Source organism: Poecilia mexicana, unplaced genomic scaffold (assembly GCF_051168715.1).
Source record: "Poecilia mexicana isolate PSO_F unplaced genomic scaffold, ASM5116871v1 scaffold_17, whole genome shotgun sequence".
NCBI classification, from domain to species: domain Eukaryota; kingdom Metazoa; phylum Chordata; class Actinopteri; order Cyprinodontiformes; family Poeciliidae; genus Poecilia; species Poecilia mexicana.
Window position 1 is genome coordinate 23,466,853 of NW_028263386.1, and position 17,702 is coordinate 23,484,554.

Consider the following 17,702-nt stretch of genomic DNA (forward strand, 5'->3'; position numbering starts at 1 on the left):
TGAAGATAAATGTCTAAATATCTTGTGGGATTCTTGTAGTTTTTGTTGTTGATTTCTTCCTTGGAGAATTACTAATCTGATTCAAAATCTAAAGAAAGTAAAAACACCAGCGCTTGTTTGTTTCAGAATCTGCCAGACGTCAAATATTTTCCTCCTTTCTCCAACCTTTTCCTCAGATTTAAAACTGGTAATTAGAAATTCAAATTATGTATATAAAAAAAGGTTCTACATGTCAGAGATATGGACATGAATCTTGATCAGCTAATAATACTCTCAATGTTCAATTTTAATCCATTTAGGAATTTTCTTTATGGAGTCCAAATAAAATGTTTTATTTTGATGTTTCTTTACCAAATGAATTAATGCAAGTAGGTTTCACTAAAGTGAAGAAAAATTACAGCTCAGATAAGATTAACAGCAACTCATTCGGTAAATGCAACTATAAAACTGTGAATCTCACCAGATGGTAAACTTCACAAGATGATGGGCTTCTGCAGAAACGCTCAACACGAAAAAGTTCCAAGAGAAAATTTGGTAACATGCCACTTTTAGCTTTTTCTCCAAGCTAAGGAGAGACTTGCGAACAATGCCAGCGCCATATTTGGTAAAGGTCAGGACAATGTCTCATGTCTAACACGGCTTCTTTTCATTCTCCCACAGTCTCCACTGACCTCTGAGTAAACCTGCAAGTAATTTTTGGCGTATCCGCCCGCCTCGGAGCTAAATGTAGCTGAAGAGGGAAAATAGGAGAAGGAACGGCAAAAGAAAGCTTCACCTCGGAAAGAGCTGCAGGGAGAAAGGAGGGTGGTGGGATCCTCTCTTTTTCTGAGCCATTATCATTCCAGCATCGTTCTAACAGTGGGGTGTGAACCGAGATGGATTATTTCTCGGATTCCCCGCTGACCTTGTGAACCTCTGAATACCTCGTTTTTTGTGTGAAAGACTTAGGATATAATTTATACAGGTGCTACACTCACCTACTCAAACTTCCTTGTCGGGAACCTTTTGAATAGGGATTAAAAATACTAATTTTTCATAAATCTGGACAATGAAACCCAACTAAGCTTTCCTACAGGTCAGCGCCACAGTTGACAGATTCAAACCCTTCATTGATTCAGTTTTTAGCTAAAAACCCCCCCAAAAACTTACATGTAAATAAGTAACCTTTCAGTACAGTATGAAACAGCTGATTAGGAAATGATTAGGAATGTTTAAACATTTTAAGCTTAGACCCTGTTGGACATCCTGTGCAGTGAAGTGCATATGAAACATGCTCTAATCCAGCCTAAATTTATGTTTTGGTGACATGTATGGTGATTCTAATCTGTAAAAGTCATAAGAATAGTTGGTGGAATACAAATACAAAAACTGCTGATCCAAAAAAAAAGTAGCACTTTTTTTTCTAAATCACTTGAGTGTCTGGTCCAGAGAACTACCAGAGAGCAGGCACCATGAAAAATAAACTGACTGTTTATTAAAATTAAACAGTTTGCAAGTTATGCATGTTTTTAAATGGGGAATTGTTCCATGCTTCCTTGGAAAAAAGGAAAAGGGTTGAGTTTTTTTTTTTTTTTGTGAGATTCTATTTAAAGTCTCTTCACTTAGTGTAGATCCAGATTCTTTGGTCCTGGAGGCTGAGACTCATGACTAGTCTGAAAACAAAGTAGACTTCATCTCCAAGTTCAAAAATATAGCAGTGAATATGAACGCCATTTTTATGAATCTGTTACATTTGCATTGAACTGCAGTGAACAGTCATTGACTGATAAAGGTGAGAAATGTGGGCAATCTGTAATATGCAATAAATGATGAGTCTGTGGGAAACCCGTATAGAAATTTGTATATATAAAACATTTTCTCTCAGAGCAAAGTATGACACTGCAAAAAAAAAAAAGAACCCTTTTACTTAAACCACTGCAATATTGTTTTATATACATATTTAACATGCTCCATTATCGGCACGCGTTTCACACAGGAAGACAATTGCTGGCGCACTGCCTCCAGCCTTCGTCTCACTTGAACGTTTTGTGTCTGCTGTGTAAATAAACGCGCAAATGAAAGAATGGTTCAAATGTTCATAAAATAGTGTTCCCATGATCCAGAGTGGCATTTTAAAGTTGTTTCAAAATGGCAGTCTACCATTTTGGTCTTGGTACCCGACAGATTAGCAGATAGCTTTAGCCTCCGGGACCAACTAATCCACATTCAGACAAACAAACGATGCAAAGAGAGATCTCTGCTGCAGGTTAGATCAATTACTTTTAACCTTTTTACTAGATATTTACTTCAAAAACCCCAAACCGTCCTCTTTAGATGTCTATAAAACATTGTTTGCACAAATTCCTGAGTTTGTCTTGGTCCAGCTGGTTTGTCAAAGTGAAGCTAGAATGGGCCCTTTTCAAACAAAGCTGGGAAAGTCATTGTTTTCCCTGATGATCAAAAACTTCATTGTGGTTGAATAAATAATGAAGTTGGGGATTACCAAGAGAATATCTGTGCATCAGAGCTACCAAACAGTAAGGTCGACCCTAATTTACTTTCACACTTTCATTTTTCTTAACTTTAGGATTCGCCAAACTTTTCCTTACCTAAGTCAATGGCTGTTGTTAAAAAATTAGTTTTAATGACCAAAAATTGACATGATATAATCTCAAATGGCCATAAAATAATTTCTAAAGCAGAAGGTTAGGAGAAAGGGTCTACAGAGCGTGCTGAAGAAATACAGGGGGGGATTTTTTTTAAGAGTCAGATTTCCCTAGTCTGCAGATCCTGGGAGTCACTCGGCTCCTAACTGAGAGAGTCTTTGTGCAGAGAGAGAGAAAGAGAGGAGGAGAGAGAGAGAGAGAGGGAGGGAGAGTCGCAGTGTGACTTCAGGTCTGCACGGTGAGGGAGGACAGAGGGAACACAGAGTTTGCTGCACTTTCATCACACACATGTAGCTGGAATTGCCTGCCAAAGCAGCATTTTTGTGTTTTACTCTGCAAAATGTGTCAAGGGTAAGAAGACGTCCTTTGTTTTATCGTTAGGCGTGAAGTTCTTCAGTTTAACGACTTTAAGAAAGTTTTTGCATGGCAACTGCACTTCAGAACCCACTTGGGATTATTGCCGTATTTTGATTTGTGTGCGTTAGTTTCAACTGGAGTCCATGAAAAGCTACTTCATATCAAGAATACGGACTTTTCCTTTGTTTTTGGTGTTTTGAATGTACCTTAAGGTCTAACCCTGACCCTCATGGTGTGTCTGCTGCATCTCCGCAGGTGGCCTCCTGCCCTTCTTCTCGCCCTGCTGTGCAGGATGGTTGCAGCCCAGCAGCTCATGGAAGGTGAGTTTCCTGCTGCTTCATCTTTCTTTACATCATCTCTGTACATCAACAAGTTCCAAAGTGAAAATCAGGACGCCGACCCGACGCATGCTTCAGTGGGAGCGTGAAATGTTACTCCTTATGCTGACGATCTTTGATGTACGTCAGCAAATGTAGGAAATGCTCTCTCCATTTTGGAAGCATGTCAGCTTTAACATATGTGTGAGGAGAAGCATGATTCTCAGGTTATTAAGCTGATTGATCCTTGGTTGGTCGACATTTGGAGAAAAAGAGAAAACATAAGATTTTTATTTTTTTATTCAAATTAGTCCTTTTCATTCAAAAGTTTTGTTTGTGTTGACATGTGCCATGTTCTTTTTAAATTGTAATTGAATTAATAAAAAAAAAAATACAAGTAAAAAGCTTGTATGACAAGAAATTGTACAGCGACCGATTAAAATTTAGCTTAAATTTCTTATCCAAGAATCCTTGGAAAATGTATATTAGCTTGTTATCTCTATTCTTATTGCTAACTAACATATTTTACTATGACTAGTTACTAAAAGGCAGTGTTGTGGTACTCGAAGTTGGTCTTGGTCTCGGGTTAGGTGGTCTTGAACACAACACTGCTAAAAGGTTATTTTTAATCTCAATAAAGTGTGTCTTTCATAGGCTGTCTAAGCAAGAATCCCACTGAAATCAGCAGAAAATCTACTTCCAGGTGATGACACTGATTGTTAAAGTGCAGTTTGTTTGTTTTTTTACGTTAAATTGACAGATTTAAGGTGCCAGGGTAACAATAACAACCTTCTCACACTTCCATAATGATATCAGTGATATGACTCACCACTGTGTGTTGGGTTATCATTCAGTGACCCTCCACCCCCTGCTGTGTTGCTCCTCGTCTACAGATCCGCGAGAGAGTGATAGTTTGTTTGTTTGGCCATGGGGCCTGCTTTCCTCTAATCCCCTTTGTCTTATTTGTGTGTGTGTGTGTGTGTGTGTATCTGCTGTGGGGTAGCTGGAAGTGGCAGACAAGCCAAACACTGCACCAGGGTGGGAGGTGAAGTGTTTGGCTCGTATGCTAATGGCGTTCTGAGTTACCTCCTTTTTTACTGCCCTGCTGTTGAAGCTTTGAAGTGACACAAACACTTCATCGTAATATAGTGTTTGTAATTGAAAGATTGAATTCCTGACGTTAAAATTGAAAAATAAGCACACAAAAAAAAAAAAGTAGCTAGCATGGTTGCTGAGCGCAACAGTAAACGATTCTCATTGGTTTTCTTCCTGCTTTCAGTCACAATTGCTGGCAGAGCTGGTAAAGTTTGATAACTTTATAATGTAAATTTTACTTCATAAGCCTGTAAGATCCCTTCAAATCACAATGAACACACCATCATGAAACACGACAGATTAAACCTGTCATTCACGTCATACCAGGGGTCGGTCAGGTTCTGCACCTTGGATTTTCAGAACCAAAGAGATGGTGCATAACTGATCAATATGCAGAAGATGTGTATTGGAAATTTTGCTTATGTTTGCCATAACTCTGTTTCTGAAGACTGTCCAAACCCATTCAGTGTTTTAAATACAAATAATGGGTTTGGACGTAATCCTTATATTAATGGACTTTTTATGGCAAACGGTTTGGTTTTTGTTGATTTACTCATGACTAACTTTGCCTTTTAATTGCTGAATGAAGAAAGTTCTCCAGGTGTTGGTAATTGCTCCGAACTGATTCAGATAAAAATCCAGCCTGGATTTTCGGTCATCCGTGACATAGCAATCCAGACTCCTTACGTAGAAACAGGCCTGTCACAATAAACAATAAATCAATTAATCAGTAATTTTCATCTGCATGATTTATCGTTTTTCTCTCTTGTCTCTTTCTACCAAAAACTGGATGATAAAATTCTTCGGTCTGGTGTTTTGGTCTCAACTAGACCCTTTTTTGCAGGATAATTTTGTTCACAAAGACTTCACAAATTCATTTTATTTATTGTTTTGTTTATTTATTTTGGATATTTAAAATGTCATCCAGTTCCGGTGTTAGATGTTCATTTGAATTTAAAGTTTATTGAGCTTTGAGAAAATGTTTTCGCCTTTACCATCGTATCGCTTGCTCTCGAAACAACATCATCGTTTATCGCAATAACTTCTGGGGCAATTTATCGTCCAGTAAAATTTGTTACTGTGACAGGCATACGTAGAAAGCAGCTTCCACTCTACTTAAGCACTTGAAATTTATTCACATGTGCAGTCAGGAAAATGTTTGTTGCCTGAGTTTGACAACATGCTTTAAGAAACTCATGACAATGTGCGCTGCCTTAGGCGTAATTGGTAGAGGCTACCTTATGACTTGCAAATCATGAGTTCAATCCAGAAAAGTCATTTGAAACCACAGAGAAGGTTCATCATCATCATAATAATAATAATAATAATAATAATAATAACCAGTGTGCCCTTATGTAAATCCCTGGAGCCTCAAACAGCTGATGCAGCATCATCAGAAGACGAGTTTAGATTTTAGCGTTTGAAATAGTTTCTCTGTGATTCTCTACATCCTTGCTCCAAATATTATGTTTTCATTATGAAAGACTTCAGTTTATCTATGGGGAGGCAAAAAAAAATAAAAAAATTAGATTGATGGAGATGATTGACATAAGAATAATCTTAGAGTATTGTATGCTTCACAAAATTATTCATTGGATTAAATTTATTGTTCTTCACAGCATTGCTTATCCATGCAGAGGTGAAGGTGACAAAATGTTAATTTTATATGCATAGCTTCAGTCATTCCTGCAACAGTAGAGAGCAGTGGGTTACCAGAAGTTTATACGTAGTCAAATGCTTGAAATTGTTTGCATACAGCGTTCGAAAAGTCCAGTGGTTTTAAAAATGTAAAAACTAAAAATGTCAATGTCAGCTTCCTCTACCACTTTGGCAACGTTTAAATGTTCAGCAGAGTTAAATCTAACTCTAGAATAAAAATTTATCTTACATTCAAAAGTTAGTGAATGCTACTAGATGACGTCACCTCTTTTTGATGATTTGGTATTATTAATCATTTATTTGAACTTTTCCATTTTCATGGTTTGAATGATCACATACCCAAACATTTTAAGTTGATTTTTAAAAGAAAAATATATGGATAAACACAAAGTGTCTTATTTGCACTGTTTCTTTAACTATCAAGGGTTTTTATTAGAGGTGTGCCGATCGATCGGTCACCGATCATAATCGGGCCGATTTTCGTGAAAAAGTGCATGATCGGTGATCGGCGATCATTGTCTCTTTTACCGATAACGATCCCCTGCTTCTCATTTCGCAGCCTGCCTGTGCAGCTGGTCTCCTCTTTCCTTCACTCTGCGCAAACGCGCAGCAACAAATCCTAAGCGATGTGGAACTATAACGCACTGAGTGAATGGGGAAGTTTGCGTGTTGCGACGGAAAATTGAAGCACGTCAAAATGCATCAACACAACGAAGCTAATGCGACATAAAAACAGTGCCATATTTGACGGAGTTTGGCTACATCGAGGCTCACTGCAGTAAAAAAGACATACGGAGGATCAGATAGCAGGTAAAGCAGCGCACAGCTACAAACACTCACCCGGATTAGCATGACGGTCAGAAAGCTAAACAAATAACCCGCAAAGTTATTTAAGTCTTCGAGCTGCGATGTAAGACGTTGGTTCTGCTCTCGCTGTTGAACCGCTGCTACGCTACAGGTAGTAATATTTGACAGACGGAGCTTCGCTTCTGCTCCACCTGGTGGTGACTCTCACACCGAACCTGGTTAAAGCTGCAGCATCTAACTTTAAAAAAAAAAAACATTTTACCTACGTATTAAAACTTTGCTGTCCTAACATGAGACAGATAATCTCTAAAAAAATAATCGATCTCCTCCCTGTTCTGCATAATTACTCCGCTCAGTCAGAAACAGCCACTCAGAGCTAGCAGTAATCAGCTAGCCGCCATGCTAACAGGAAGTTTTCATTCATTAACTCTGGATTGTTTATTGTAAGGAACCCGTATTTGCCTTTGAATGTTAAGTTTTATACTTGAACTTTTTGGCAATGTTGAGAGGTTTTATTTTGGCTCTCTGCATTATATAGCCTCTTCAGAGCTTTCATATGTTATCAGTCTGTTAAAGATAGTATTACCAATAGCAGTACAATTTGCACAATGCCTTTTTTGTTTAGTTTTCTTCTTGAAAAAAATTTATTAAAAACAAGTTTTTGTCTAAATTAAGGTGAATTCATGGTTCCTTTTTCCACATAATGTAACCGGTAGTGTTTATGATAAAAAAATAAAAAAATAATTATGTGATCGGTATCGGTGATCGGTATCGGTGTATCGGTGTATCGGCCCTCATGGGTGATCGGTATCGGGAGGAAAAAACCTGATCAGCACATCTCTAGTTTTTATTATAACTCTGGATGGTTACTTGACCTCTCTTCTTGGGAGAAAGAGCAGAGATCGTGTGAATATGTAGATCCCTGGCTTGGCTTTTTGCATATTGTACAGATACTTGGCATGCATGAGCTCAGGGTTTTTCAAAAACGTAAAGTTTCCTCGCTTTATCTAGTCCAAAGCCAGCTTTGATTTGTGTTAAAATCAAAGCTGTCGTTGTCAAAGTTTGCATCATTCATCTCAGTGAAGCCAGTTCACACAGACTTAGAGTGATGATGCAAAAGGCCCTGCTCCGGTGTGATCTGCAACATTTTGTCCATGTTGTAAGTGAAATGATTTGAACTACCACTTTTGCATCAATATTAAGGAATCATTTACTTAAAGCAAGCTCCTGTATCTTGCTGAACACTTCGTTGTGAGTTAGTTTTGTCTTATTTCAAGTGCACTGAGATATTTGCACTTGAAACTGGACCGAAATTGTTTGGTAAAATGTTGTGTTTTTTGCAGTGGATGCTTTAAAATGGAAGCACATCACATAGCCTGAGGAGTTTTTAAGAAAACAATCAGGAAACATCATTTATGTGTGAACAGATCCACATTTTCTCTGGTTCGTATGTAAACGTAATTTCTCCTGAAACTTGTGCCGTGATTCGGGCCGAGGACAGGAATTTTTTTAATATTTGGGTTTTCAACGCGTCTGGCTTCACTCTTGATCTCCGTCTTCAGAGAATGGAGAGGAAACCCTTTTGTCTGGATGTAGGCACCTTCACTTTATATTTACAGCTGGTTGAGTTGCTCTGAATGGATTTCGTGTTTAGCCGATACGACTGATTCTAAGGTGAGCCCAGCAGGCATCTGTTTTGGCCCCTGTACAGTAAGGAAAAATCCAATTATTTTTACTGCAAAGTATTTCACTGCTGTTAGTGTTCATTTGGACCAATGCAGCAGTTACATTTTTTTCCCCCTTCTCTCCGCCGACCTTGTTTGCTCTCTGATGTCGCAGGAAGAAAAAAACCGTCTACGACGGTTTCATAGAGTTACATGAAAGAAACCTTCAGCGCACCGAACACCCACACCGTGAGGCCGTTCAGTCTGGAATGCGCCCATTCGTCCAAAGCCACTTTGGTCCGAACACGTTTCGACACAATGGGTCAACTGTAAGAGGTGTCATTGCTTTAGTATAACTCAATGTGATGTGAAAACGGAAAATCATTCTCTCTCTCCCTCTCTCTCTCTCTGGAAGGAGGAACATAAGGTCTCTTTTTGTGTTGCTGCTCTCCTTCATACTTTCCATGATGCGATCCCCATAGAGATCGTGCAGCTTCGCCAGCTATTAGCATTCAGGGCAAAGCGCCGTGTACCTGGGGTGAAAATGAAAAAGATGCTGATGAAAACCATCATCGTCCATCAGCTGACCTAATTACTTCACGAAGACAGCCGCTTTGAAGCATCACTGAAGCACAGCAAACACGGAGATGCCAGTGGTTGTCTGTTGTTGTTTGTCTGTGCCGTTTCCATGGTTTCTCTCTGAAGAGTTGTGTGAGAATCGCGATCAGTGGGAACGCCTTCGTTGCTCTCGACGCTTCAACAAAGACAGCCTTGAAGCAACTTTAAGGCTTTAAAATCTTCTTTAATTGTTCGAAGCAGTGTTTGTTCTGTTTGTGTGATGGGATCTGAGGTTCACCTTTCTTGTGTAAACAACACACAACGAGTTTTCTAGGTGTTTTTTTCACCCTTTTCTTAGATTTTGATAAAACAGGAATTTTTACACTCGTTTCAGTTGTTTGTCACACATAAATATTTCAGATAATCAAAGAAATGTTAATATTGAACAAAAATAACTGATGTAAAGATGAAAAAAACCCTACATTTCTAATTGTGATTTAATTTATTTAAAGTAGAAAAACTATCCAAACCAAGCTAGCTCTATGTTAATCATGAATCAGCTGATTAACCATAAACTACCTCAAAATCACTTCATGCCTCGGTCTAAGAAAATTCAGGAACAGGCGAGAACGGAAGACAATCTGAGAAGGCTTAGAGGGAATCCAGTGGCTGTCATCCACAAATGGAGAACAAACAAAAAAAAAAAACAGGAAGCAGAGAGGAATCTTCCTAGGATTGTCTGGTCTATCAAAGTTACTCCAACAATGCATCAATAAATCAGGAGGTCACCAAAACCAATCCCTACAAAAAACATCAGTTATGTTCAGCTCATAATTAAACATGTCTGGGCAAACATGAAACAAAGACAATACAGAGACGTCGCTCACATTAAACTCTTGATGATGCACAAAAAGTTTGCTTCTTCTTACGACTGGAGAAACTTAACTTTTTGGAAGTTGTGAATCCCATTACATCAGGCGTAAAACTGACCCAGCATTTGAGAAAGAGGACGTCACACCGACAGCCAGACATGACGGTAGAAATGCAATTTGCTCTGATTGCTCTAACTCTCCATCGATCGATCCTGAAGGAGAGCGTTCTGGAATCAGTTTTTAAACTGCGAGTGTGTTTGAGTGACGCAGCTGCACAGCGAGCGGCAAATCTGAATTATGCCAGCTTTCATCAAATCGTGAGAAGAGACTCTTGACTGACTGAAGTTTGGAACAACCCACCTTTCACTTCTTACAACGTGATGACGGCGAATGAAAACATCCTGCTCCGTTTTGTTCTAATCTGCCCAGATCTCATTCAGAGAACTGCACATTTTGAACGGCACAAAGTGCTCAGTTTGATTGAAATTCAAAGAATATAACTGGAAAAGGTGAGAATGCAGGGTGACTTTACTTTATTTCATTTTTTTAAATAAGAATTACACAAATGTGTTTGACACCATTCCTTGTAAAGTCAGACCAGAACTCCACCAGGCGATCTCAGACTCAACATCCAGAGCAAAACAGCGATTCGTTATGGAAGGGAGGAAGTTCTCCTGAGTAAAAACTGACTCGAAACGTTTTCACTCGCGGTGAAAGGAATTTCACGAGAAAAACACTCCAGAGAACCTGTTTATGTTCGGGTGAGCTTTTGCTGCTTCCAGGCGTCAGAGCGTGCAAAACGGGATGAGAGAGCGTCACGTTTTAATCCACTGAATGTTCAGGGAATTAAAATTAAAGTCAAAATCTGATTCATATTCCTATTAGCAATTTAAAAAAGAAATACCTACGTTGTTCTGGGAAAAGCTCTGCTGTGACATTCAGTCAGTTTGACACAAAGTGAAACACACACACACACATACACACACACACACACACACACACACACGCGCACACACACACACACACACACACACATCGAATAGGAGGTGAGAGAAAATAATAAATGGCTTTCGATATGTGTGCATAAAATGAAACCAGGTCATGATGCTGCAGATATGAGATCCACCAACTGGATAATCCTAAATATGATGTGGCGTTACTTTTAGGAGTGTCAAGTTTATATTTTTTTAATTAAATCTCAGCAAAAATGCTGCTGTTTGTGTGAACGCCTCAAAGTTTTAAAGAACAAACATCTTGTTCTTTAAAACAAGATGTTTTAAAGAACATCTTGTGAAGAGTAAGGAATACTCTTCAGGAGTATTCCTTACTCCTGAAGAGTAAGGAATACAGCAGACAGGTCAGATAAAGTCGTGTGGAATAAATTTGGGAATAATCCCAAGTGTTGAACAGCTCACATTTCTTTTTATGCAGTTAACGATAGGGTGAGGTTCCAGTGTTGCGTTTCCTATAAAGTGTGTCTCGCCCTCTTTCCAGTCATAAACACTGTAAACACTGCATCCTGAGCTGACTGTCAACATTTAGCTGCAGCGTTATAAACTAAGCTTTCATAAAACTCATCACGGAGCTACAGGAACGTAGCGTGTTTAGCTAACAGGAATACTTAGTCTTCCTCTGTATATAAACAGATCCTATGCAGATTTACTCAGTGTTCAGTCACCTGTGGATCCCTTCAGTACGCAGACAGGAAGGCCGGCAGCGTGTGCAGCAGCATTCTGCTTCCAGCTCCCAACAATGCGGCATTTTGTGGTTTTGCTTCCCGTGGGTGGTCAATAGATGGTCTTCTGCCAGCGGGACTGTGGAACAAGCATGAGCTAATATTTCCCTGCCACATTTCAGCAAAGGTTGCCTTTCATTCTCCCCCTCCGTTCCGAGTTTACGACACGAAATCACAATGCGGAGGGCAGACGAGGAGAAACAGGAATGGCACAAACGTTTTCACGTTAGGATGCATGTTCTGCGTTCTTCCTGAAGGAAACTTTTAACGATTTCGTAACGATTCATGTCGGAGGAGGAGAAGGAGGCTGAACGCATGAAGCTGTGAGAACAACACTTACAGCTGATCAAACATCACAGGGCACACAAACACACGCTGAGAGCTGCAGTTTAGGAATTCAGTGCTTAATGTGTGAAGGGAAAATCAGTCAACATGAATTCATTTACATTGAAAGTGATTGTTTGCATTTTACTTGTCTGATTGTATCTGTACAGACTTTTCAAATCTTAACATTAAGACCTCTGAGTCTGTTAGAGTCATTAAAATATAGTATGCAAAACTATAGTAGTACCTTATGGTAGATATACGAATAGCAGGCAGGATTTGTACCTGGTACCAGTAAAAACCACTGACAGAAGGAAAGGGGCCAAGGAACAGGGACACATGACAAGGAAAGGAGGAGAAAAAGGAAGGGGAAGAAGGACACATCAAAGAAATGGCAAACACAATGAAGGAAAGAAAAAGACAAAGAGGAGGAAGGAAGAAAAACAAGGAAGCAAGGAGGAAATACAGGAAGGAAGAAAATAAAGGAGCGAATGAATGAAGAAACGAAACAGTAAAGGTAGAAAGGACAGGGGGAAGGAAAAAGAAACACAAAGACAGAAGTGAAGACTCAACAAATACAGGAAGAGAAACAAAGACCAGGAGAAGTGAAGAAAGTTAAACAAAAAAAGGAGAACAATGAAGAAAGGACAGAAGTACACAAGGAAGAAATGGAAGCAAGAATCCATTAATGGAGGAAGGACAGAGGAAGGAAAGGAAGCATAAATGTTTCCCAAGGAGAAACAAAAAGACTGACACAAGACAGAAAGGAAGAACCACTGAAGCACAGAATAAAATCTAGGAACTGCTGATCACTTTGTAGATTTTAATTTTCTTAATCCATGTTATCTACACCTGGAAAATGTCCCGATGTTTCCCACCTGCGCAGGAGCAGCGCGTGAAAACTTTTAATGAAATAAAGCAACAAGAATTCAACTGTGAGAGGATGACGGAAGTTTGGATGGCGAGGCCAGAGGCAGCCGATGAAGCAACAAGCGCCGACACTCGATCTAATGGAAGAATGTCTCTCAGCAGATGTCCACTCCTGACCTCCCGCTGACTCCACACAATGCACTCATCCATTTGCATTGAGCAGTGGGCCTTACAGTGAGTCACTCAGCGCAACTGTGTCTGTATGGCGGCTGTGTGTGCCAAAGTCAGAAGTTCACGCGCCGCATTAGCTCAGTCGCTTGTTATCGCCTTGACAACGACAATCTTTGCAGGCCAAAGTCGTATCGTCACTTTCAGACGTGGGCAGAGTAGACAAGAATCGTACTCGAGTAAAAACAAGTACTTATTATTTCTGATAACTGATTAAAATTTGCTCGAGTAAACAAATTACGATTTAATCGAAGCTTTATAAGTTTGGCTGCAGGGAACTGCTCCCGCTCGTTTAAAGTGTTAAGGATGTTACATCAGTGTTGCAGAGTTTAACTTTGAACTGGGTTATGGTGTCAAACATGACTTCTACTAGTTAGGATAAACTTCTGTCAGCAGCTGCTGGGTGGGTGGGTGGGCAGGTCAGGGGTTTGAGTTAATCCCACCCTGAGGTCAAACTCTTCCTCTGATAACCTTTTGTGACATTCACTTTTCTTATTCTCACCATTTCCTCCGTGACTTTTTTTTTTTGACCCTCCCTCTAATCCTTCCTGTTCTTTTGCCTCCGCTACTCTTTCCACCCTCCCCCCTCCCCCCACACACAAAACAAGGCTGTCAAACAAACTAAAAAGCTCCCTATAAAACGACCGACCCAGGAATACAAATTCATTTTTGCTAAACTGCTCGGAGAATTTCTGTCAAATTTTCAAAACGAGCGATGCACAAAACGAGCGATGCACAAAACGAGCGATGCGGTCCTCGCCGGACTTTTATGGAGTTTTTGGTGCTGCACTGTGTTATCAAGACATTATTTATTCCAGGGAATATTTAAACCTCACTCTGTTTTTTCCCCCAATATAAATCTGTATCCCTTCATAGTTTTTTATTAGTTTTTTTTTTTATATCTTTTATCAAATTACAGAGGTTTGACATTTCTAGCTGAAAATGTTAAAAGATATATACAGCTCTTTCTGAAATTACTTCATATTTTTTTTGTTTTGATCAATATTTGGTCTGATTTGGATAAACTTTTAGGCGCTAAACTTTGCAGGAATGTCGCTTTTTAACCAGACATTATTTGAGAAACATGAACAGACAATATCCCTGAAAACTTCACAGTTATTTGTTTTAACAAGTTTAGACAAAACGGCTGCATTATGAAAATTGATTTTGCAATTGTTTTAAAATGTTTTTCCCAAACTTTGGTACATTATGAATCTATAAGAACTTGTTAAAATGAATGTGCATTTACTGCATAACAAAGATCCGTTAAAAGTTGAGCTTTATTCTTATCGGTGCTTCTTAATTATAGATCTACTTCATTAAAACATAATTTGTTTTATTTACTTTTCTAAATCATAGTTTATTTACAGTTTATTTGGGGCCCCTTTTCTTTTTTTCTTTAGCTCTTATTGTCTCCATCCAAATGTTTTCAGCAAACAAAACAAATTTGAACACGTCTTCAGTGCAAGTTAATGAAGAACGTAAACACTTGTGTCACCGCTACAGAAACTTGCGGCGCTCCCTGTGTAATCTTCACTGAATCCGATTCCTCGTTCGTTATGTGCACACAGAGGGAAGGAGATGCGGCTAAGCCTTAAAATGATCCACACCTCTATTAGATTTGAAATGATTATCTTTTTTCCAAGAAGTTGGTTGAAGGTTTCTTGGAAGTTGGTGGGAAATGTCTGCATGCGTGCAAACGTGTGTGTGTGTGTGTGTGTGTGTGTGTGTGTGCGTGCGTGTGTGTGTCTGTGCACATCTATTATCATCTGCCACATTCCACAGATACTCTGTCTGCCACCTGCTGTCCAAGACACAAAGGAGATTTGATCAAACAGTCAGACGCCGACCTTCTCCTACAGTCGCCACTGAACCCAAACTGACGGCTCCAGTACCGCCTCTCAGGGACAGAGCCTTAAGTTACAAGTCAGGCAAGTTAAACTCTAACATTTTGTTAGATATGGACAAAAAATTAATTTCGGCACATCTGACAAATGCAGGACTTTCCTTCAACTTGAGATCTGGCTCGCTGACCCTTATTCTGACTCTGTTTTGTTCAGCAGTATTTGAATTCTTTCGCCTTTTCTCATGTTTTCATCCAAAAGCGTCAATAAATGCTATTTAGATTTTTTATTTACTTATTTATTTTTTTTGCTATTTGGTGCAGTCTGTCTTGGCCAGTTGTTTGAAATATTGTTCACAAATTTTCCTGACTCGAAAGCAGCTCAGGAGGAACGGAAAGGAGGAAGGATGGATGGAGGAAGGAGGAGAAATCTCAGAGAAAACAGAGTGCCAACACAGGCTTCATTGACCGGTGGCAACATGGTGTGTAAATGTGAGAGAACAGGTCGTCTCTGTTAACCTCTGCAGACCGCCCTGCGGCCAGAGGACTGGCCGACACGGTCTGTCCATCCCGCCTGGGTGGATGTGAGACGTGCATCAACACAGAGATCGAGACACAGCAAACAGATGTCTTAATCACGTGTTTTCTCCTCCACTTCTTTAAGTAGCTGAACAATTTTAGGACAAATCATTTATTTAAAAAAAAAAATCCTTGGAGTCACATTTGGTTCTTCAAAAACAAATCCTCGCGATAGACAAATACGTTTTCACTTGAGTTGCTTTTTAAATTATGTATCGTGCCATAATTGATCATTTCTATTACACTGGATGTTCATTATTTATGTTTTTATTAGCACCGGAGTTTGCTGACCATATGTACTCATGAGAAGTGTTTTTTTCCACACATGGTTTTTATTTGCACTTAACTTTCAAGCCTCCTGCTCTCTGTGCTGGTGGGTTTTACTGATTCTGTTCAGTCACAGGTTTTATATCAACCCTATAAATATTTAACGATTTCTTTTTTTTATTTTATTTGTTTATCAGGAGATCATACATACATTGATATTACATACATTTTGCAAAACTTACATGACTTCTCCGATTTTTGATTTTTTTCCCATAATGAACATAAATCACCGTACTGACATAACAAAAACGAGTCAAAATAAGTATAAATACATAAAAAAAAGAATACAAAAAAAACAAACAGGGGAGAGAGGGTCGGACGGCATTGAGAAGCTAAAAGGCAACAACATTCCACCCATTTATTCTGTAAATTTTAGTCACATGACATGATGAGTCAGTCACATCAATCTATGCATTATAAAGGCAGGGATTTTATGTATGTCACAAAAGGTGCCCACTTGTAAGTAAATTTTGTTGAACTGCCTTTCACTGTTAGTAAAAGTTTTTCTATCTTTAAGCATGAGCTTACAGTATTAAGCCGTTGTGAAGTAGATGTAGGTGTCAGAGATTTCCAGCAGAGTAAAATGAAGCGCCTGGCAAGGAGAGAACAGAAAGCCAAGACCTCTCCCTGTAGGGGTGACAGGTTAAGTGAGGTCCCTGGAACTCCAAAAATGGCAATTAGTGGATCGCTTTGGATCTGGATTCCAAAAACCCCTGAGAGTATGGAAAAGACATAGTTCCAAAATGTTTGTAAGCTCGGGCAAAAGAAAAACATATGGCTTAAATTGCAGGGAGAGGTCTGGCATCTGTCACACTGGTCCAAAATCGAAGGAAAAATCTTAGATAGATGGGATGTTGAGAAGTGGACTCTGTTTATCGCTTTAAACTGTACAAGCTGTAACCTGGCACATGGTGTGGTTTGGCGTTTGCTGAGAATAACTTTATCCCACCATGAATCAGATAGATCAACACCCAATTCACGTTCCCAAAGAGTTCTGGTTTTACCCGATGAATCGGGCAATATTTAACAATTTCGCCAACAAAATTAAACTCTGTAACTACAGCAGAAGCTCTCAGACGATTTTTCATTTGTAGCTGTTTTGCTGATTTTGTCCACAAGGTGGCAGCAGAGATTAGAACACGTGAACAACGCCTCCAGTGTGTTGCGTTGAAGTGAGTAGCGTCAGTTTTTCTTTTTCCTGTTTACTAGAGGCCAGCATAAGGTGAAAGAGAGTGTTGTATTATTTGCTTCAAAGTCAGGTTTTTACACACCTTTTCTAACTATTTGTTTGATTTTAACCCAGTATTTCTAACTGTTTTTGAGTCATATTTGCGAGCTATACCTTTAACTTTTTCCAGATTTTCTCTGGAACTGTGATCAGGACTTTGCTGCGGTCGCTTCAAAACACTGACTTCGTTTTCCTTAATTATGCATCATGATTGGGGTCATTGTCCATTTAGAAGAATCATTTGACTCCCACACTTTAACTTCCTGGCTGACATCTCAAGATATTTGTTTAATAGTTCCATAAAATGTTCGTTAATCATTATATCTTTTCTTTTCTTTTCTTTTCTTTCCTTTTCTTTTCTTTTCTTTTTCTTTCTTTTTTTTAAGTGGATGTTCCTTCTGTTACAAAACTTCTACATATGAGTGGCATGTTCTCAGGCTTGCAAACATACACTTTTTTTCCCTTTAAATGTTAAACATTTGAGGTTTATCTGAATTTTAAATTGGTATATTCTGCACTAATCACTAGTGCTTGATAAGTCTGTGTATCTGAAGACTTAATGGTCAGAAAAAATAGGTTTGAAAGATGTTTGTT